Genomic DNA, 23,456 nt, shown 5'->3' on the forward strand with positions numbered 1-23,456 from the left:
AATAGGAATGGCAGCAGATTTCTGATTTACCAACTTTCTGCAATGTTATTATCAGATTTTTTTCCGAATGAGACAGAAATAAATATATTCAGTGCAATCATTTTTATTGTAGAATCTGAAAACAGAGCCTCTTCTTTCAACCTGTATCATAATTATTATTTAATATATTTACTCTTTTAAACTGATTGTTAAGACTGGATTCTATTTTCTTCAACTAAACATCAATAACACACCATGCACATTATAAAATTATCATTTAAATTCTTATTAGTTTGTATATTTTTGTTCTTAGTATTTCTTGGTCTTTCTAGGTAAATAAGCATATCAATATTACATATGTATAATTTACTCTTGTTTGTAATGTTCATACAGTAATTTCATTTTTATTGTTGTTTTTAAAATGCAACCACTCACAACTACAATGAAGAATGCCTATAAAATGGATAAGAATTTAACACACTAAAAGAGATGCCTATGTAGAGGAGAAGAAGTGATATGGACTCTGTGGTTAGAAAAATACCAGTGAATGGAGGCTCTTAATTAAAAACAGTGATACTAATGTGCTACAAACTAAGATGTTATATTTAACTCAACTCTTTGTCCCTGAGCTAAAATTAAATCCACCTATCAATATATGCTGTCAAAGCAAATATAGCATCAGAGTTAAGCAGACAAGTAAGAATTTAACTGTTGCAATATAGGACAAAGACTGAGCCCAACCCCAATGAAATAAAAGACAAAAGGATTTTTAAACACCAGGGCAAGTTAGTAGAAAGGTACTGGAGCACACAGTCAGGGAGGTTGATCAATAGGATGTGCCCAGTACATTGAATTATTTCTGAATGTTCAAATGTTTTTCTTTGTGATCAGGACTTCTGTGGTTTCTAATGGGGTCTATTTATGTTAGGTTCCTACTTTCCACAGAGATGCTTTCTCCTTCCACGTCTGCATTCCAAAGAGATGGTTCCTGGGTCCTTGAGAACCACATTTCCTGGGTGGTAAAACTGGTAAGGGGCCAGAGGGCATATTTTCATACACTTCAAAGGGGTAGAATATTTATAATTTCAAGTCTTCTTAAGTAAACATTTTAAGAAGACAGAGGCTAGGGGCTTGTACTCAAGAAGAAATTTTCCTAAAGCTTACTCAAACCGAAAAGAATTTAAAAGCAATCTTGACCAATATATACATACAATTAGTTAAAATTCTGAGATAATGAGACCAAAATAAGTATCTATATGGACTCCAGGGGATTCAAGGCATCAACTCAGCTGTTTCCTGTATTTGCAGACTCAACTGCCCATTGACTGAATATCCAAATTTAGGTATTCTGCTGAATGGTTATATCTGAGAAGTCTCTTTTTGTATATTATCTTAGTTGCTGTTCTTGTTGCTGGGACAAATGCTTGACACTGACAGGCTAAAGGAGGAAAGGTTTATTTTAACTCCCAGTTTTTAAAAGTTTCAGTCCATAGTTGGCTGGCTCCAAGGCAGGACAGCTTGGCAGAGGTGCACAGCAGAGGAGAAACAGTCCATGGCAGGGTAGCCAGGAGGCCACAAGCAGTGAGCTTCCCTTTCCTTTTCATTCCATTCAGGGTATAAGCCTATTTTTTGGTGTTACCCATTATCCACACCCAGAACTATGCTAAACCAATCAGTGGAGTAATTTATCACACATCCTTAATCCATATTCACACACACTAGATCCAGCCCCTTCTGAAAACCCCCACCTATGAGTGGGGGCTTTGCTGGTGTCATCTAGATACAAGCCATAACACATATCCTTAAAAAAATGTTGAGAATAAGAAAAACTGTAAAGAACAACTGTGTGTTTGCATTTAAAATAGCCTAATTATTCACATATTTATGATATATATTTCCTGTATATATTGACAATCAGAGCTCCCCAGAGTTATACACTTAATTTGAACTTAATTTGTTTTATGATTTGGGGGATTTGGGGGAAGATGGCCCCATTTGTGTTTGTGTGGGGAAGATAGCCACAGCTGTGTTTTTCACCTGGTGTGGAGTTTGTGAATGAAAGCAAAAGTTTTTTGAACACTTTTTTCTGAGAACCAAATTGTGCCTACAAGTGTTCATGAACCGAGGTATTACTGTATAGTTTTTCTTTTATTTGGATTCAGTGCAACACAAAATTAGAAAAACCTAGAAAAGAATTTTGAGATCTTAGCCTAGAAGGTTCCTGGCATATGGTCTTAGTCCGTTTTCTTCTGCTATAACGGAATATCTTATACTTGCTAATTTATAAAGGAAAAAACTATACATAAACTCACGATTCTGAAGGTTGGACTATCCAAAGTATACACTGGCATCTCTGCTTAGCTTCTGGTAAGGCTCTGCCTCAAGTGAGTGGGGAAAGTGGAGGGGCAAGCTGGTGTATGCAAAAGAGACAAAACATGAGGACCAGCCTCATTTTATAAAAACTGATATTATAGGAATTAATCTAGTCCCATTAGAGCAAGAAGATACTCATGAGGGGGAGACTTAGTTCTACAAGAAAGGAATCAATTTATTCATTAAGGTCCTGTCCCATGACTCAGACACCATCTACTATGCCCCACATCCCAACAGACAGCTGCACTGAGAAATTAAGTTTCCAACATATGAACTTTTGGAGTAAATACTCAAACCCTAGCTCTCATGAATTAAAAATTTTCTTTGTTTCTACAACTGGCACCTATATAAAGGGGGAAAAAGGTCCTTTCCTACAGAAAGATAGTTGTTGGTCTTTTCCTCCTGTATGAACACTTGTGCAGACAATTGTTTAATGGATCAGAGTACATGGAGCCTCTCTCCATTGGGGAAATCAAGAGATAGGATTGCCTTTGTATCCCTGGTCAGGTCCTAGGGCACTAATTACAACTCTTCACCTCTTCCTATCTATTTCTTCTTTGTCCTGAATTTTATTTGTCCTTGAGCTCTCCTATAATGCTGCTGTCATAGTAGAATCATTCTTCATTTCTCCCTCCTTGATCTGGCTTTTATTTCTCTTTTCACTGAATGTTCTACTTTATTCTCAGAATTGACTATTCTTTCTTGGTAGTATTGGGAGATTAAAATGAATGCAATGAATATCATAGAAGTCTTATTATAACTATGACTAATGTACTCTGAACATGAGTTATCTAGATAAATTCTTAAAACCATGCAAGAGAGATGCTGTTACACATCACTCTGTATCGAGAAAATTGAGATATGGAAAGCTAAGAGTGTTTAAAGATCACAGAGCTTGTAAGAAACAACTAGAACTTAATATAACTTGATCCCAGTCATGTCTTCAAGGACTTCTCTGTTTTCACATATCCTGATGCATTCCCTGGATTCTGGAGCAAAGAGTCTGTCTCTTTAGGGTTGTGAACCTTCAGCAAAGCTGAGACTAGAATTCTGGTACTGCCCATCTGGAATGGACAGAAGAGAAGGCATAAAGAACATATTTTGCATTTCCTGTGGCTCAATGAATCATTTCAACCAACATTCTACTCCTATGGACTTGAGCATCAATTTTTCTGCTGTTATAATAACTTCCAATTTCCTAGCTAACTGTTAAGATAGGGAAGTAGACCTTTTGCAAAAGGGAAGAATTCCAAGAGATGGAGAGAGAAGGGAAGGAGAGGAGGGGGAGGGTATGAAAAAATTAAGATGTATTATGTGCATGTACCAACTTCCCATTAGGAATGTACTCAGTATGTACTGAAAATATATATACCAGTAAAATAGAAATTAAGAAACAAAAGCAATTTCTTATGCTACCAAAGGGGACCTTGGCTTTATTTGTAAATTGGTCATTATAAAACTTTACAAGTATTTCTACTATACACTTCAACCATCATCTTGTAAAATGTTTCACTGTTTTTCTAATAAAAAGAATGTTTAGCACCATGTGTACTTCTAGAACAATTCACAGCAACTAATTTTTAAATTCTAAAATAATTGGAAAGAGGAGGGAAACATTGGTTATTTTGGCTATAAGCTATTTCAGAAACTATCATTAGAACAAATGTTTGTTTTCTCTTTAAAGATAATGGTTGAAATTGATTCTGGTTCACACAATTATATGGTGTCTCACCCCCCAAAATGCTAAGATTTTTAGGGTGAAATTAATTTGAAGTTCATTTAGTTCAGTGCCTCATCTTCAACCAATACTCAGTCTGCTGAAAGCACACACTAACTGGGCAGCTCCGTAGAGCGTTTTAAAGATAAAGAAAATCTATAAGCTCTATTCACATTTTTGTCATAAAACAATATTTTAAAAAGTTTTCATTATCTAGAAGCCAAAACACTGCATGTCTACAAAGATTTATTCAGAAAGACCAAAAGTCTGCAATGGGTGTGAGAGAGGAAGAGAAGAATACCTTTGATATCCCTTTATTCCCACCCCACAAGAGCACACAGCATGATTTGCTTTAAGACACAGTCTTCTATTGAAAAGTGTTTTTTTTGCCTTTGCCTTTGCTTATTTTAGTGCAGAGAAACCCCAGCCTCTACCCTTCTCTTCCTACAGACATGTTTCCTAGACATGGGTTTGGAATAGAAGAAATTCCAGACAGAGATCAGGCAAAAGGCAGAATAATTAACGGAAAAATCAAGCTGCTTGGGCCATTTTTAGTCTCCCATTAAATGGTTTCTCAGGTCAAATTCAGTTTTATGAACTCAGGGAAGGAATAAAATGTACTTTTAAATTTCGATTATTTCAATTTTTCAAATTGAAATTGAAATTTCTTGAGATGGCTGAATTTCAAGAAAAAAGTTTGAATGTGAATTATATATTACTTTCCTCAAAAGGTATTTTTATTGAAAGCATAAAAACATATTTATAAAAATAAAATTTTAATTTAAAAATCAGCATACTTCCATGGCACGTTCCTCCAAAGTCATACCTGATCTTCAGAAGCTATAAAGCAGAGCTTTCTAATGATCTAGCTTCTCCCATTCTTAATATATTTTTCAATGACTTAGTAAAGAGATTATCTTTTTTATCTTTCCATTGAATGTTGTTCAGAGATTAGGTATCTTGTATATGCTAAACTCAGTCCTAAATCATTGGACTGTGTCCTCCAACAAAACTTTCAGATTTCAGTCTCATTAAAAGTAACATTGAATTCAACATTCAGAGCCACCTTCATAAGCTGATCCATTAAGTCCAGAACCTCTAATAAGTACACTTGGATCAATGAAATTGGCCTAATCTATTGTTATAGTCTGTTGTCTTTGGCCCAGCACCTGCAGAATCCACTCTCACATGTTAACCTGATCTCAGCTGACATATGCTCACAAACTTTTGCTACTCTTTTGGTGTGTAAGCTATTTCTTCTTTGATCACATTGTCCAATTAGGTCCTTGGGACACAGTCAGATTTAACTCCAGGGTGTAGTTGTGATGCATTTTGAGGAAAGTGAACATCTCATTGCATGGGCTATGTCTCATAGAAGGTTGACACAGAGTTTTCAAGCCAAAGGAAAAAAAGAAAAAAAACTAGTACCTACTGACACTAGAGAACAATAGACTCCATGGTAAGCAAGGTTTAATGTCACTTGGACTTTAAACACTGTAAATTTTTATCAAGGTCTGTAGTGTCCCCTTCCAAGTTTCAGAATTCCATGATTTCATTCATTCCAAATCAACATTATTTTCACATAAGAAGTTGCTAAATCTCTAAATTCAGGGCAGGGAATTTATCTCAGTGGCACCTCGCCTGCCTCAAAAGTGCAAGGTCCTGAGTTTGATCCCCAGTACCACAAAAATAAAACAAAACAAAAAAGAACAAAAACCCTCTAGATTCTACTCTCACTATTTTTGAACAACTCAAACAATTAAATTTTGTGTTTAATTTTCAGCAGCAGACCTGCAACTAAAAAGTATGAACTTCTCTTAGAGCTGCCAGAGAAACTTTCATATTCTCATACCTTGGCTTGAGGTGAGAGTTAAAGGACCAAAACTTGCCATTATACTTTTTTCTATAAGCATTGAAGTACCCTCAGAAGAACCCATTCCACATTACATTCATTATAGTCATACTACCATACCAGCATACTACCATAACAGCAAGTGGGCCCATTGAAAGTCTACCCAGCAAAATGAGCCAATGGGGAGACAGAATTTCAGATATTGAAGATAAGATTACAATTAGTGACCAGGAAAAGAAAAATTGCTTTAAAATTTCCCCTTCCCCTCCCGCCACCCCTACACCAAAGGAAAAATTATGAGAAAGAAAAAAAAAATGGAAACAAAGTCTATGTAAATAGGGAAGGGTGTTGGGGGTGAAGGGCACATAGGTAATGGGGGAAAACTAAGAACAAAGACACATCGTGTTCAGGTACAAAAACCCAATGATAAATGTAAATGTATTGTATACCTAAAATGTACCAAATAATATATAAATTAAAAAATTGTAAGGGACCATGAGAAATCAATCCAGCAGCTGCTAGACAATGCAAAGAAGAATAACATAACACTGATTGGAGTCAATGAAGAAACAGGAGAGAGTGCAGTTGACATAAAAAAAAACCTGTTTACAGAAGTGATGGCAGAAAACTTCCCAAGCAAGGGGAAAGAACTTGATATACAGATAAGTGAGGCATATAGGACTCCAATGAGCCTTGATAAAAAAAATCTACATATAGGCATATAATTGTTAAGATTCCAGTAACCGAACACAAGAACAAAATTCTACAAGCAGTGAGAGAAAAGAAACAAATCACAAACAAAGGAAAGTCCATCAGAATCACAGCAGACCTCTCAATGTAAACCCTCAAGACAAGAAGAGTTTGGAGTGATGTATTCCAAGCACTAAAGGAAAAGAACCTCTGACCCAGATTGATGTACCTTGCAAAACTATCTCAAAATTGATGGTGAAATAAGATACTTTCATGACAAAGAGCACCTTGGGAACTTCACGAATATCAAACCAGCACTCCAAAAATTTTAGAAAAAATCCTAGGAAAAGACAATGAGGATCACAACCCCAGGAAGCCCAGCAATCCACCTGGCATGATAAGAAATTAAAAGCAAAGGGGGGGAATCAAACAAAAAGAAAAACTCATGACTGTGATAACTCAATATGTATCAGTTATAACCATCAATGTTAATGGTCTCAATTCACCAATCAAAAGAAATAGACTGGCAGAATGGGTCAAGAAGCAAAATCCAACAATATGCTGCATACAAGAAACACACGTAATTCAAAAGGAAACTCATAGACTGAAAGTTAAAGGGTGGAAAACAATACTCCATGTGACAGGAACCCAAAAAAAAAGCAGGAGTAGTTATCCTCTTTGCAGATCAAGTAGATTTCAAACCAATACTGATTAAGAGAGACAAAGAAGGACACTACATCCTTGTAAAGGGAACGATCCAAGAGGAAGAGATGACAATCATAAATATCTATGCACCATACACTAGTGCACCCAACTATATAAAACAAATACTAACAGACATGAAAAGTCATATATGCACTAATACAATTGTAGTGGGGGACCTCAATACCCCACTGTCACAAATAGATAGATCAAGTAGACAAAAAATAAGTAATGAAATACTAGAACTCAATCCAACTCTTGAACAAATAAACTTAACAGATGTTTACAGAGTCTTGCACCCCACAAAATCAGAATACACATTCTTCTCAGCTGCACATGGGTCATTCTCCAAAATAGACCACATACTCACACTTAGAACATGTTTAAGTAAGTGCAAAGGAATTGAAGTTATCCCCTGTGTATTATCAGACCATAGTGCGATGAAATTGGAGATCAATAGCAAAAGAAACCACAAAAAATTCATAAACAATTGGAAACTGAACAATACACTTCTGAATAACCAATGGGTCACAGAGGAAATTAAAGAAGAAATCAGACAGTTCCTTCAATTAAATGACAATGACAATACAAAATACGGAATCTATGGGACACAATGAAAGCAGTCTTAGGAAGGAAATTCATAGCAGTGAATATTCATATTAGGAAAATAGAGCGAGCCCAATTAAACAACCTGATGCTGAACCTCAAGCATCTAGAAAAAGAAGAGCAGGACAAATTCAAACCCCATAGAAAGGAGGAAATTATAAAGATCAGGGCAGAAATCAATGCAATGGAGACTAAGAAAACTATACAAAAAAACAATGAGGTCAAGAGTTGGTTCTTGGAAAGAATCAACAAAATTGACAAACCCTTAGCCAACCTTATCAGAAAAAGGAAAGAAAAGGCCCAAATCCATGCAATTAGGAATGAAAAGGGTGAAATTACAACAGAACCAGCAGAAATCCAGAGGATCATCAAACCTACTTCCAGAACCTATATGCCAATAAGATGGAAAACACAGAAGAAATAGACAGATTCCTAGACACATATGAATTACCAAAGTGGAATAAAGAAAACATAGAAATTCTAAACAACCCAATATCAACCAATGAAATTGAAAACATAATTAAAAACTTATGAACCAAGGAAAGCCCAGGTCCTGATGGCTTCCCCACTGAATTCTACAAGACATTTAGAGAGAAACTACTACCACTACTGTTTAAACTCTTCAACAAATTTGAAAGGGAAGCAATACTCCTAAATTCATTCCTGGAAGCAAGCATCACCTTGACTCCCAAAGCAGAGAAAGACCCAACTGAAAAAGAGAACTATAGGCCAGTCTCACTAATGGACATAGATGCAAAAATCCTTTGTAAGATACTGGCAAATAGAATGCAGAAGATCATCAAGAAGATCATACACCCTGACCAAGTGGGATTCATCCCAGGGATGCAGGGATGGTTAAACATACACAAATCAATCAGTGTAATACACTGTATCAATAGTGTGAAGGACAAAAACCACATGATCATCTCAATAGATACAGAAAAAGCATTTGACAAAATCCAACATGCATTTATGAACCCTACACAATATCGGAATAGAAGGTCTCTACCTCAATCTGATGAAAGCCATCTATGAAAAACCAACAGCCAATATCATACTAAATAGTCAAAAACTGAAATCCTTCACACTAAATCAGGAACAAGACAAGGATGTCCGCTATCACCACTCCTGTTCAACATAATTTTGGAAACATTAGCCACAGCAATTAGACAAGAGAAAGAAATAAAAGGAATAAAGATAGGATATGAAGAAGTCAAATTGTCATTATGTGCAGATGACGTGATACTGTATGTAGAAGACATGAAGAACTCCACCAAAAGTCTTCTAGACTTAATAACCAACTTGAGTAAAGTAGCTGGATACAAAATCAACACACAAAAATCAATAGCTTTCCACTACATGAACAACAGACTCACTGAGAGAGAAATAGGGCAAACAATTCCATTCACAATAGCATCCAAAAAACTGAACTACCTAGGAATTAACCTAACCAAAGTAATCAAAGACCTCTTCTCTGAAAACTATAGTACTTTGAAAAAGGAGATTGAAGAGGATATCAGAAAATGGAAAGACATCCCTTGCTCCTGGGTAGGAAGGATCAACATAGTGAAAATGGCCATACTTCCAAAACTGCTACATAGATTCAATGGAATACCAATTGGAATGCCAGGAGCATTCTTCATGGACCTTGAGAAAACAATCCAAATATTCATTTGGAACCAGAAGAGACCTATAATAGCAAAAGCAATTCTAGGTAACAGAGACATGGCAGGGGGTATTACAACCCCAACTTGAAACTATACTACAAAGCTACTGTGATAAAAACAGCATGGTACTGGCACAGAAACAGACCTGAGGACCAGTGGAACAGATTAGAAGATGCAGAAACAACTCCAGACACACTCAGCTACCTCATGTTTGACAAAGGAGCCAAACACCCTCACTAGAGGAAAGATAGCCTCTTTAATAAATGGTGTTGGAAAAATTGGGTTTCAACTTGCCAAAGATTAAAATTAAACCTATATCTCTCACCGTGCACTAAACTACAATTGAAATGGATTAAAAATCTAAATATTAAAACAGAAACACTGAACCAGCTGGAACCGGGTTTAGGTAGAACTCTTGAAGACATTGGGGTAGGAAAAGACTTTATGAACAAAACCTCAGTTGCCTGTGAACTAGCACAAACATTCGACAAGTAGAATCTCTTCTTACTAAAAAGCTTCTGCACAACAAGAGAAACCAACAGCAGTGTGAAGAGACAACTCACAATGTGGGAAAAAATCTTCACCTGCTCTTCCTCAGACAAAGGTCTACTATCTCAAATGTATAAAGTACTTTAAAAAATCATACCTCCCAAATTTAAAGACCCAATCCAAAATGGGCATCTGAAATGAACAGACATTTCTCACACAAAGAAATAGAAATGGCAAATAAATACATGAAAAAATGTTCAACATCACTGGTCATTCGAGAGATGCAAATGAAAACAATGCTGAGATTCCACCTCACCCCAGAAAGAATGGCTGCTATCATGAAATCAACCAATACCAATCAATGGCGGGGCTGTGGGGAAAGAGAACACTGCTCCACTGCTGGTGGGAGTGTAGACTGGTGCAACCACTGTGGAAATCAGTGTGGAGATACCTCAAAGAACTACAACTGGAAGTCCCATTTGACCCCGCTATTCCACTGCTGGGGATCTTCCCCAAAGAATTAAAAGAATCATACTACAGTGATATATGTGCATCCATGTTCATAGCAGCACAGTTTGTAATAGCTAAAACTTGGAAACAGCCCAAATCCCCATCAACTGGACACTGGATAAAGAAAATGTGGTTTTTTAATAAAATGGAGTACTATTCAGCCATCAAAAATGAGAAATTAGAGACATTTATTGCTAAATGGATGCACATTGAGGACATACTCTTAAGTGAAATAAATAGGACACACATGTGTAAATGCCAAATAATTTCTCTAATGTGAGAAACTGAAAGTGTAAATAAGGACTAAATGGTATAATAGATAATGTGAAATAGGAAGAAAAGGGGCAAAGGGGAAGGGGAAGTGGGGAGGGGTAGGGAATGGAAAGGAAAGAAGGGAATGGAATTAATATGAGAAAATGAAAAAAGTAAACAAAGTCTTTGTAAATAGGGAGGGATATAGTGGTTGAAGGGAGGGCAGGTGAAGGGTGAAAAAATAAGAACCAAGAGAATATGCAAAGGTGCATATCTCCAATGATGAATGGCATTATATTGTACACCTAAAATGTACCAATAAAAGGATATACAAAAAAATTCTAATAATTTGTTGCCAGGCATGGTAACACATGCCTGTAATCCCAGCATTCAGTAGGCTGAAGCAGGAGGATCACTGAGTATTCGAGGCCAGCCTGGGCTACATAGTGAGAACCTGTCTCAAAAAACCAAAAAATTTAAATAAAAAAATTTTTTAAAATTCTAATACTTTGTCTCTACACTATTTTTTTCATCTAGGTTTTTTCATCTTATATAACTGGTATTTTATATTTGTTGACTAAGGCTTTCCAGTTTCCCATTTCTCCATGGCCCTGACAACCACCCTTCCAATCTGTGCTTCTATGAGTTTGACTATTTTATATTCCTCATGTATGTGGGATCAGGTAGAATTTGATCTGTGACTGATTTATTTCATTTAGCATAATATCCTGCAGTTTCCCTCATATAATTAGATGATAGACTTTCCTTCTTTTTAAGGCAAATGTTCTGTTGTATGTGTATGCTACATTCTCTTTGTGATTCATCCATCATTAGACATTTAGGTTACCCCATCTCTTGGTTATTCTTAATAATGTACGTGGGAGTACAGATATCTTTTTGAAATCCTGATTTCAATTCCTTTGACAAAAATTCCCACAAAAGTGGGATTGCCAGGTTATACTGAAGTTCTATTTTAATTTTTTGAGGGGCCTCCATGCTGTTTCTCACAGTAGTTTCACCAATTTACATTTCTACCAACAATGTACAAGAACTCACCATCCTACCAACACTTGATATCATTTGCTGTTTTGATAATAACCTGCTTAAGGCTGAGGTGATATCTCATTGTGGTTTTAGTTTTCATTTTCCTGATGATTAAGGGTATTGAGCACCTTTTCATATACCTATTGGTCATTTGTCTATCTTCTTTGGAAAAAGAAAGACAAGTCTTTTTCTTATTTTTTTAAATTGGGTTGTTTGTTTTCTTTCTATTGAGTTGTTTGACATCCATATATATTTTTAATCACAACCCCTTGTCAGATATATATTTTGTAAATATTTTCTTCCAGTCTGGAGGTTGTTGCTTGACTCCAATTGTTGTCTTTGCAGTGCACGAAACTGTTGGTTTGGTATAATCATATTTGTCTGTTTTTACTTTTGTTGCCTATACTTTCTGTGTAATAGCCAAAATAATGATTGGTCAAATCAAAATCATGGACTTTTTCCCTGTATTTCCTCTTAATAGTTTTTAATTTCCTGGCCTTATGCTTAAATCTTTAATCCATTTTTTATTGATTTTTGCATTTGATATGAGATAGTCTAGTTACATTCTTCTGCACATGGATATTCATTCACAAAAATACTATTCACTGAAGAGACTACCCTTCCCTTATTGTATGTTTTTGGCATCTTCATCAAACAATGACAGTGAAATGTGGATAAAAGTCATATGTAAAAAAAAATGTCATATGTATTATTTCTGAGAAGAGCCTGTTTATCGTTCACCACTACATTCTTTTCCATAGGTTCAAACATCAGATATGTCCAGGTTAAAGTTATATCATAGTATAAGTCCTGAAGTAAAGAGTACATAGAACAAAGCCACTGTTAAGTGGACATGAAGCATGAGAAGTGAATATTTTTTGTTAGCCATTGAAACTTGGGATCACTTGTCATCACAGCACAACTTGGCTTGAGGTGACTGATATCTGCAACTTAACCTTTTCTCCAATGATCTCTCTTCAACTCTGAGCTGCCTCTACTTCTCCTGTATACAACATAGTTCTTAATACCAACAGACAATTTTTATGAGATCATTTCCATCTCTGAGATCCATAAAGGATCCCAAATATTTTTTTCCTACTTTAGAGTCATCCCGAACACCCACTCTTCTGGGGCCAAAGCAATAACTTCTCTATATGAGTCCAGCAAAGCTCACCAATCAACCATAGTGTTTGTTTCTCTTTTGGGTTTATGAATATAGTAAATAAATTGTCCCTAGGGACAATGGGGGGAGTGATAAAGAGAGACAACAAGGGCCTGAGAAGTGAATGAGGAAGAGACTGTAGTATTGACTACTCTTCAAAATAAAATGGTTATAAAGAAAGGAAAGAGAAGGAGCTGGTTGGGAAATTAAGCAGCCTGAATCTCATATTTCTTGTAGCTTCCCTCCAGTTGCATTAACTAATTTATAGAGGTAAGCCAACTTTTTATTTCAGTCTTTCTTATGTCTGTCCTCAGTATATGTTTATTTAGCAGAGTAGGTATTTCTCTGCTCTCCCAAGACAACCCAAGCTGGTCTTAGGGAAGCCAATTTCTTCTGGAATGGGAAGGGTTACTAATTATGTCCACTTCATCTTTAAACAGAAAAAGAAATGAGCAAGTTTTACAGTACAAGTGTAAAAGCCAATAGAGAAGAGAGATAGCAAGAGAGATAGGAGACAAATGCTTGAGGTGGAGAAGCAAAAGCGGTATAAAGAGTAAATGGCTTCATAAGAGTAATGAAAATTTTGAATTTATTCCTAGATATATGTGTGCATGCACATATTCATATTCAGAATTGGAGAGCTGTCAGAAACCAAACAAGCCCTTTATAGAGTCTCCGGATTGCTGCTTCTTAATTAGTAAAGGAATTTGTGAGCGGGAACCGTTTTGCACTCCAGTGTCCTTAGCCAGACCTTTCCCAGTAATGGCCATGTCAGTAGCTTCTCTCTCCTGGGACCAGTGGCCATTTTGGCTCTGGCTAAGCCACATCCTCTCTGCACTTGTTTGTGGCTGTATTACTGACTGAGAACAAAATCTACTTTCCTGGGACCTGTCTGGAGACTTCTCATTTCCAGCTACTGGAACCAAGTCTCCTACTACCAACAGTATCCTGTGGCAGGCAATTTGGCTTGAAAGCCAGAAGACATGTCAGATCCAGACCAGCCCTGTTCAGTAAGGTTGGTGAGCACCATTCAGAGGCACATAGATATATCTACTTGGAAGGGATCCGTATAAATATAAATTTATTTTTGTACAGTAGGTTAATTATTCAATTTTACAGATTAATGCGTTAATGCTTAAAAAACTAACTTTTCATAGATGATAGCACTCTAATGTGTGTGGTTCAAAACTCAAACTAAGGATTTTCTTCAAACATTAGTGCTCTTTTTACTTCAGTAGCAGTTAACACAGAACTATTATGACTACTGAGGGTGAGCGCCAAGGAATATTCAGGTATAATTTAACTGAACACTCCCTAGTAGAGCACATGACCCCCAAACTACACAAGCCTCAGTCCTAATAGCAATTCAAAACCAATAAAAGAGGTAGAGTAGGAAGTATACAGTACAATACTTGAAGGACTTGGTTCTATTCCCAATCTTGACATTTCTTTTCTGTGAGAACTTAAGAAAGCATAAATGAAGAGGCTAAAGGCCACTATGAAAATTCCCTCATATACTGTGAGTATTATGTTCTTACTATTTTGAGAAGGACTCACTGGCCCCAAGGCCTTGAACCAAAAAGGGTTTCCCAGGGGACCGCTTCTACTTGTATGAACCTGCTACATTTACTAAAGCTGACGAAGAAGGACTAAGGTATAGAAGTCATGATGAGACAATGCTATTGGGTAAAGAAAAAGGGAAAGTGAAGATATTGTACTTGAGGAGACATTTTCTTTTTGGTACCGGGGATTGAACTTGGGTACTTGAGCTTTAAAGGCAGGCAGGGGAACCACTGAGCTAAATCCCCACCCCATGGAGACATTTTCTTATCCTGAATTTCCCATTTTGGTTTTTAGGGGAGAGGTTATATTATCTGTGATTGAAATCAATGTCCCACCAAGTGGAAAACCATTCATTTCTTTTCTTTCATTTATTCCTTTTTTATACCAGGGATCAAAGTCAGGAATTTTTTTTATTAAATTCTTTTATTGGTACATTGTAGGTTTACAACACAATTACATTTCTCATTGGGAATTGTACCTTTACATAATGTGTCTTGGTTCTTATTTTTTCCCCGTTCCTAGCCCTCCCTTCACCCCCTCCACCTTTCCCTATTTACAAAGACTTTATTTCCATTTTTTCCATTTCTCATCATTTTTCCTTTCCCTTCTTTCCTTTCCCCTGACCTTCCCACTACCCCTACCCCTTTGGACCTTTTCTTCCTATTTTACATTATCGATTATTCATTCTAATCATTGGTACATTTTAAGTATACAATATAATGACATTCATCATTGGAAATTTGCACCTTTACATATTCTCTCTTGGTTCTTATTTTTCACCCTTGCCCAGCCCTCCCTTCAACTCCTCCATTCCTCCCTATTTACAAAAATTTTGTTCCTATTTTTCCATTTTCTCATATTAATCCCATTCCCTTCTATCCTTTCCCCTAGTCCTCCCACTTCCTTCCCCTTTGCCTCTTTTCTTCCTATTTCACATTAACTATTATATGTTCTAGTGCTTATTTACACTTTCAGTTTCTCACACCAGAGAAACTATTTGGTATTTATTCATGTGTGTCCTATTTCTTTCACTTAAGAGTATCACCTCAATGTGCATCCACTTAGCTATAAATGTCTCTAATTTCTCATTTTTTATGGCTGAGTAGTACTCCATTTTATTTTAAAAAACCACATTTTCTTTATCCAGTCTCCAGTTGATGGGCATTTGGACTGTTACCAAGTTTTAGCTACTACAAACTGTGCTGCTATGAACATGGGTGCACATATATCACTATGGTATGATTCTTTTAATTCTTTGGGGAAGATCCCCAGCAGTGGAATAGCGGGGTCAAATGGGACTTCCAGTTGTAGTTCTTTGAGGTATCTCCACACTGATTTCCACAGTGGTTGCACCAGTCTACACTCCCACCAGCAGTGGAGCAGTGTTCCTCTTTCCCCACAGCCCCACCAGCATTTGTTATTGGTTGATTTCATGATAGCAGCCATTCTTTCTGGAGTGAAGTGAAATCTCAGCATTGTTTTCATTTGCATCTCTCGAATGACCAGTGATGTTGAACATTTTTTCATGTATTTATTTGCCATTTCTACTTCTTTGTCTGAGAAATGTCTGTTCATTTCAGCTGCCCATTTTGGATTGGGTCTTTAAATTTGGGGGGTCTGATCTTTTTAAGTTCTTTATAGATTTGAGATAGTAGACCTTTGTCTGAGGAAGAGCAAGTGAAGATTTTTTCCCACATTGTGGGTTGTCTCTTCACACTGCTGGTGGTTTCCCTTGCTGTGCAGAAGCCTTTTAATAAGAAGAGATCCCACTTGTTGATTGTTTGAGCTAGTTCATGGGCAACTCAGGTTTTGTTCATGAAATCTTTTCCTACACCAATGTCTTCAAGGGTTCTACCTAACCTCTATTCTAGCTGGTTCAGAGTTTCTATTTTAATATTTAAATCTTTAATCCATTTTGATTTTAGTTTAGTGCATGGTGAGAGATATAGGTCTAGTTTTAATCTTTGGCAAGTTGAAGCCCAATTTTTGCAGCACCATTTATTAAAGAGGCTATCTTTCCTCCAGTGAGCGTATTTGGCTCCTTTATCGAAGATGAGATGGCTGAGTGTGTCTGATGTTGTTTCTGCATCTTCTAATCTGTTCCATTGGTCCTCAAGTCTGTTCCTTTGCCAGTACCATGTTGTTTTGATCACAGTAGCTTTGTAGTAGAGTTGCAGGTTGGGGACTGTGATACCCCCGGCCCTGTCTCTGTTACCTAGAATTGCTTTTGCTATTCTGGGTCTCTTCTTGCTCCAAATGAATTTTTGGATTGTTATCTCTAGGTCCATGAAGTATGCTGCTGGGATCTCAATTGGAATTGCATTAAATCTATATAGCAGTTTTGGAAGTATGGCCATTTTCACTAGATTAATCCTTCCTACCCAGGAGCAGGGATGTCTGTCCATTTTCTGATATCATCTTCAATCTCTCTTTTCAGAGTGCCATAGTTTTCAGAGAAGAGGTCTTTGATTTCTTTTGTTAGGATGATTCCTAGGTATTTCAGTTTTTTGGATGCTATTGTGAAAGGAATTGTTTGCCCTATGTCTCTCTCAGTGAGTCTGTCATTGGTGTAGAGGAAAGCTATTGATTTTTGTGTGCTGACCTTGTAACCAGCTACTTGACTGAATTTGGTTATTAAGTCTAGAAGACTTTTGGTGGAGTTCTTGAGATCTTCTACATAGAGTATCATGTCATCTGCAAATAATGACAGTTTGACTACTTCATTACCTATCTTTATTCCTTTTATTTCTTTCTCTTGTCTAATTGCTGTGGCTAATGTTTCCAGAACTATATTGAACAAGAGTGGTGATAGTGGACATCCTGGTCTTGTTCCTGATTTTAGTGTGAAGGATTTCAGTTTTTGACCATTTAGTATGATATTGGCTGTTGGTTTTTCATAGATGGCTTCTATCAGTTTGAGGTAGAAACCATCTATTCCAATTTTTGGTAGGGTTTTTATCATAAATGCATGTTGGATTTTGTCAAATGCTTTTTCTGCGTCTATGGAGATAATCATATGGTTTTTGTCCTTGGCTCTATTGATATAGTGTATTACATTAATTGATTTTCATATATTGAACCATCCCTGCATCCCTGGGATGAATCCCACTTGATCAGGGTGTAGGATCTTCTTGATGATCTTCTGCGTTCTGTTTGCCAGTAGCTTATTAAGGATTTTTGCATCTATGTTCATTAGTGAGATTGGCCTATAGTTCTCTTTTTCAGTTGGGTCTTTCTCTGCTTTGGGGATCAAGGTGATGCTTGCTTCCAGGAATGAATTTGGGAGTATTGCTTCCCTTTCTATTTCATTGAAGAGTTTAAACAGTAGTGGCAGCAGTTCCTCTCTAAATGTCTTGTAGAATTCAGCAGTGAAGCCATCAGGGCCCAGGCTTTTCTTAGTTGCTAAGTTTTTAATTACATTTTCAATTTCATTGGTTGATATTGGGTTGTTCAGAATTTTTAGGTCTTCTTCGTTCAACTTTGGTAATTCATATGTATCTAGGAATCTGAATCTGTCCATTTCTTCTGTGTTGTCCATCTTATTGGTATATAGGTTCTGGAAGTAGGTTTGATGATCCTCTGGATTTCTGCTGGGTCTGTTGTAATTTCACCCTTTTCATTCCTAATTGCATGGATTTGGGCCTTTTCTTTCCTTTTTCTGATAAGGTTGACTATAAGTTTGTCAATTTTGTTGATTCTTTCAAAGAACCAACTCTTGGCTTCATTGATTTTTTTGTATGGTTCTCTTAGTCTCCATTGCATTGATTTCTCCTCTGATCTTTATAATTTCCTCCCTTGTATGAGCTTTGGGGTTGTCCTGCTCTTCTTTTTCTAGATGCTTGAGATTCAGCATCAGGTTGTTTAATTGGGCTCATTCTGTTTTCCTAATATGCGTATTCATTGCTATGAATTTCCCTCATAAGACTGCTTTCATTGTCCCATAGATTACGATATGTTGTATTGTCATTGTTATTTAATTGAAGAAATTGTCTGATTTCCTCTTTAATTTCTTCTGTGACACATTGGTTATTCGGAAGTATGTTGTTCAATTTCCATGTGTTTTTGAAATTTTTTGAGTTTCTTTTGCTATGGATCTCCAATTTCATTGCACTATGGTCTAATAATATACAGGGGATAACTTCAATTCCTTTGCACTTACTTAAATATGTTCTAAGTGTGAGTATGTGGTCTATTTTGGAGAATGACCCATGTGCAGCTGAGAAGAATGTGTATTCTGATTTTGTGGGGTGCAAGACTCTGTAAACATCTGTTAAGCTCATTTGTTCAAGAGTTCAATTGAATTCTAGTATTTCATTACTTATTTTTAGTCTGGTTGATCTATCTATTTGTGACAGTGGGGTGTTTAGGTCCCCTATTAATATTGTATTAGTGCTTATATGACTTTTCATGTCTGTTAGTATTTGTTTTATATAGTTGGGTGCACTAGTGTATGGTGCATAGATATTTATGATTGTCATCTCTTCCTCTTGGATTCTTCCCTTTACAAGGATGTAGTGTCCTTCTTCATCTCTCTTAATCAGTGTTGGTTTGAAATCTACTTGATCTGCAAAGAGGATAGCTACTCCTGCTTTTTTTCAGGTTCCTGTTGCATGGAGTATTGTTTTCCACCCTTTAACTTTCAGTCTATGAGTTTCCTTTTGAATTAAGTATGTTTCTTGTATGCAGCATATTGTTGGATTTTGCTTCTTGACCCATTCTGCCAGTCTATTTCTTTTGATTGGTGAATTGAGACCATTAACATTGATGGTTATAACTGAAACGTATTGACTTGTCATTGCCATGACTTTTTCTTTTTGTTGGGTTCTCCCCCTTTACATTTAATTTCTTGTCATGCCAGATGGGTTCATTCTGCTTTGCCTCCTGGGGTTGTGATCCTCAGTGTCTGTTCCTAGGATATTGTGTAAAATTCTTTGGAGTGCTGGTTTGGTGTTCGTGAAGTTCCTAAGGTGCTCTTTGTCATGAAAATATCTTATTTCTCCACCAATTTTGAAAGATAGTTTTGCAGGGTACATCAATCTGGGTTGGAGGCTGTTTCCTTTTAGGGCTTGGAATATGTCACTCCAAGCTCTTCTTGCCTTGATGGTTTGTGTTGAGAAGTCTGCTGTGATTCTGATGGGCTTTCCTTTGTATGTGATTTGTTTCTTTTCTCTGACTGCTTGGAGAACTTTGTTCTTCTGTTGTGTTTCTGGAATCTTAACAATTATATGCCTAGGTGTAGATTTTTTTTGATCAAGGCTCGTTGGAGTCCTATATGGCTCACTTATCTGTATGTCAAGCTCTTTTCCCCTGCTTGGGAAGTTTTCTGCCATTATTTCTGTGAAGAGATTTTTTTATGTAATCTCCACTCTCTCCTGTTTCTTCATTGAGCCCAATCAGTCTTATGTTATTCTTCTTTGCATCATCTAGCAGCTGCTGTATTGATTTCTCATGTTCCCTTATAATTTTGAAGCAATTTTTCTTTTTCTGGTCACTAATTGCAATCTTATCTTCTATATCTGAAATTCTGTCCTCACATTGGCTCATTCTGCTGTGTAGACTTTCAGTGGAGTTTTTCATGTCCTGGAAACCTATTTGCATCTGTTTTATGGATTCCATTTGTTTCTTATGTTGGGATTCCATCATGTTCCTCAGCTCCTCTCTAGATTTATTAATCATGTCTTGCACTAGGGGCACTATTTCTCCTGTTACCTGAGAAATTATTTCCGATTTCATTTTTTCCAGATCTCCTTTTGTTGCCAGTTCAATGGGTCCAGGTGGTTGAGTATCAGAGTGTTCCATCTCATTTCCCTTTGGGGTTGCTGTAGGTGATCTGGAAGTCTGGTTTTGAGACTTATTTACATGTTTTCTCATTTCGACTGGGGTGGGGGGCAGTTAAGGCCTGCAGGGATTACCTCCTCTGAGCTGGGTGAGGTGGGACAGGGGCAGGGAGCAGTGGTAAGGATGGTGACCCAAAAGCCCTTTCCTATGGGCTGGGAGCAGCGGGAGGGATGGTGGCCTGGAAGCCCCTACCTCTGGGCCGGGAGCAGTGGGACTCAGTACCTTGGTCTGGTAGTCTGATGTCCTCTGCGTCTTTGTAGTGTGGAACCAGGTGGCTGCCTGTCTGCAGCAGGGTGATTCGCCATCTTCCGCGCTACTCAGGACCTCGGTAGGGTGTGCACAGACCTGCCTGTCTGCAGTGGGCTGATTCGGCATGTTCCTTGTGACTCAGGACCTCGGTAGGGCGTGGGCAGACCTGCCTGTCTGCCGCGGGGTGATTCGGCATGTTCCGTGTGACTCCAAAGTCCGGACTTTGTGCTTGTGAAGCAGGCAGCGGCACCAGTGAGCTAAATCCCTGGCCCCATTTCTTTTTTAAAAAATTCATTAAGTTTATCAGTACATTTTAGCCATACATTATGATCACATTTATCAATGGGGATTTGTACCTGTACAGGATATATCTTGGGAGAACTATTCATTTCAACTGAGGGACAAAATTTCAAATGTCAATCTTATTACTGAGTTTGTCCTTCTAGGACTTTCCAGTGATCTTGAGAATCAGACCATACTCTTTGTGCTGTTCCTAGTGCTTTATCTTCTGACTTTGATGGGGAATCTGGTGATAATCTTGGTGATCAGAACTGAATCTTACTTCTGCCAACCCATATACTTCTTCCTTGGACATTTATCCTTCCTAGCCCTCAGCCTCTCTTCAGTTACAAGATGCTACAAAATTTTCTCTCTCAAAAAAGCCATCTCAGAGTGGGGATGCATCACTCAAAGTTTCTTTTTCACTCTCTCTGGGGAAACAGAAGCCTGTCTGCTTTCTTCCTTGGCCTATGATTGCTATGCTGCCATCTGCCACCCTCTGGTCTACACCATGGTCATGAATAGAGCTCTCTGCACTGTTATAAGTATAGCTTGGACAATGGGATTTCTGATTTCCTTGGTAAATTGCTTCTTCATCCACAAGTTATACTTCTCTAGTTCCAATGTTATCTCCCACATCAGCTGTGAGCTGCCTCTGCTCTTCCCTCTGTCCTTCACAGATTCCATTATCAATGAAAATTTTGCGGGGGGGAGCAACTGATACTTCCCCTGATCCTCTTCTCTCACTCCAGAATTATTTCTGCCATACTGAATGAACATCCACTCTTCAGAGGGCCAAGGCAAATCCTTTTCCACATGCTCTTCTCACTTCACTATTGTTCTCTTGTTCCATGGGACAACGTTTTTCAGGTACCTGAGCCCCACATCAGGCTCAGTGTTAGAGCAAATGGTTTCCATCCACTCCAGTGTGATCCAACCCTTGCTAAACCTACTCGTCTATAGTCTGAAGAACCAGGAAGCAAACACAGTGCTACAAAGGATGCTTAGGCAACAGAAATGTGCCTTAAGGTAAGCAAAAGCTATGTGATTTTGCTTGGGAAATAGAGTAGTCATCTCTAAAGGAGAAAGGGTTTTGATCTTAGGAATACCGGATTTCATTTAAATTCTAGTATTTGACCTTCAAAGTAAACAAATTTCCACAAACGCTGAGGTTTGAGAAGGATTTGATGTATTAGAGGTACCTCGGCTCTAGCTGAGGAAATCTCAGGGCCAAGACAGACAAACTTTGGAACAAAACAGACCCTCTGGCCAAGTTGTTGATTTTTATGGGGATTTTCACAAAGGTGTACAATAAAGGAGTCTACAAAAGAAAGGGAACAAGATATAGTTAGCACTAAGGATGGAGACATTCAGAGCCCTCTATTCACCTGACTGGTTATACTCACTGGCATAAAATGGCCAGTGTGCCTGCATTTAAGCATGAAGAAGTAGAAAAGAAAAAATAAGTTATCAATAGGAAGTCAGCATAACAAGCTTATTTCATTTTTCCTAATCTCTCCTACCTGGGATTTTCTCCCTAAGATTAATGCAAACATAAATACAAATAAGTACTAATAAAATTTTTTAATTAAAAAATATATGCATGTGATCTAGGTACACACTATATAAAAGAATAAGGAGAGTGGATATTAATAATTATAGAAGCTAAATTGAAAGACCAATAATGAGGTACACCACTGCATATACTAATTAATATATATCAATATACAATAATAACCTATTGAGAAACATTGAACAAGGCCTAACAAAAGGAAGAGCAATACAATGTGGATGGATTGGTAAATTGATTGTTGTAAACATGTTAATTGTTCATATCCTAAGTTGATTTATATAGTCAATGTAATTTATATTAAAATTTCAGAATTCTTATTTCTGAATTTGAAAAGCCATTTTGAAAATTTATATATAAGGAAATGGGCCAAAAAGATTCCAAGTTACTCTTGAAGAATAAAGTGGGAGGTCTTGCTATACCAGATATTATGAAGACTAATTACTGGAGGACCACCCGCCAGGACCTGGCCCAGCACTGACCCCAACACCCAGCACCATCGCCCAGCGGGCTGTGCCTGGGTCTGCTATGCAGGCCAGGCTGATATTCGGATCCATACTACAGAGGCTCCTGGGGCCATAAAGGCCATGATTATGAACTCCAGAAGATAGAGCAGAAGTGAATAACAGAGAGAGGGCCTCTCTGAGGCTCCTTGAGGAAAATTGAAACCCATTGTGAAAGTGAAGAAAATCTCTGCAATAGAGATTCATTGGACCACCATGGTTGGTAAGTTGGTGGGATCAGCACCTCCCATAGGAACCCAGAGTGGCTTAGGGGAAGGACAGCTGAAACCTGCAATAGAACCCTGCAGAGTTCAATCCTGCAAGAGGTCTGAGAGTTCAGCTTGGTCATTGTAGCAAGAAATCAGCCTGAGTCTCAGTGGACTACAACTGGCTTGCTGAGACTGATCAACT

This window comes from Heterocephalus glaber, unplaced genomic scaffold, assembly GCF_053883595.1.
Source record: "Heterocephalus glaber isolate CG9 unplaced genomic scaffold, H.glaber_assembly_v1.0 deba00001733, whole genome shotgun sequence".
NCBI classification, from domain to species: domain Eukaryota; kingdom Metazoa; phylum Chordata; class Mammalia; order Rodentia; family Bathyergidae; genus Heterocephalus; species Heterocephalus glaber.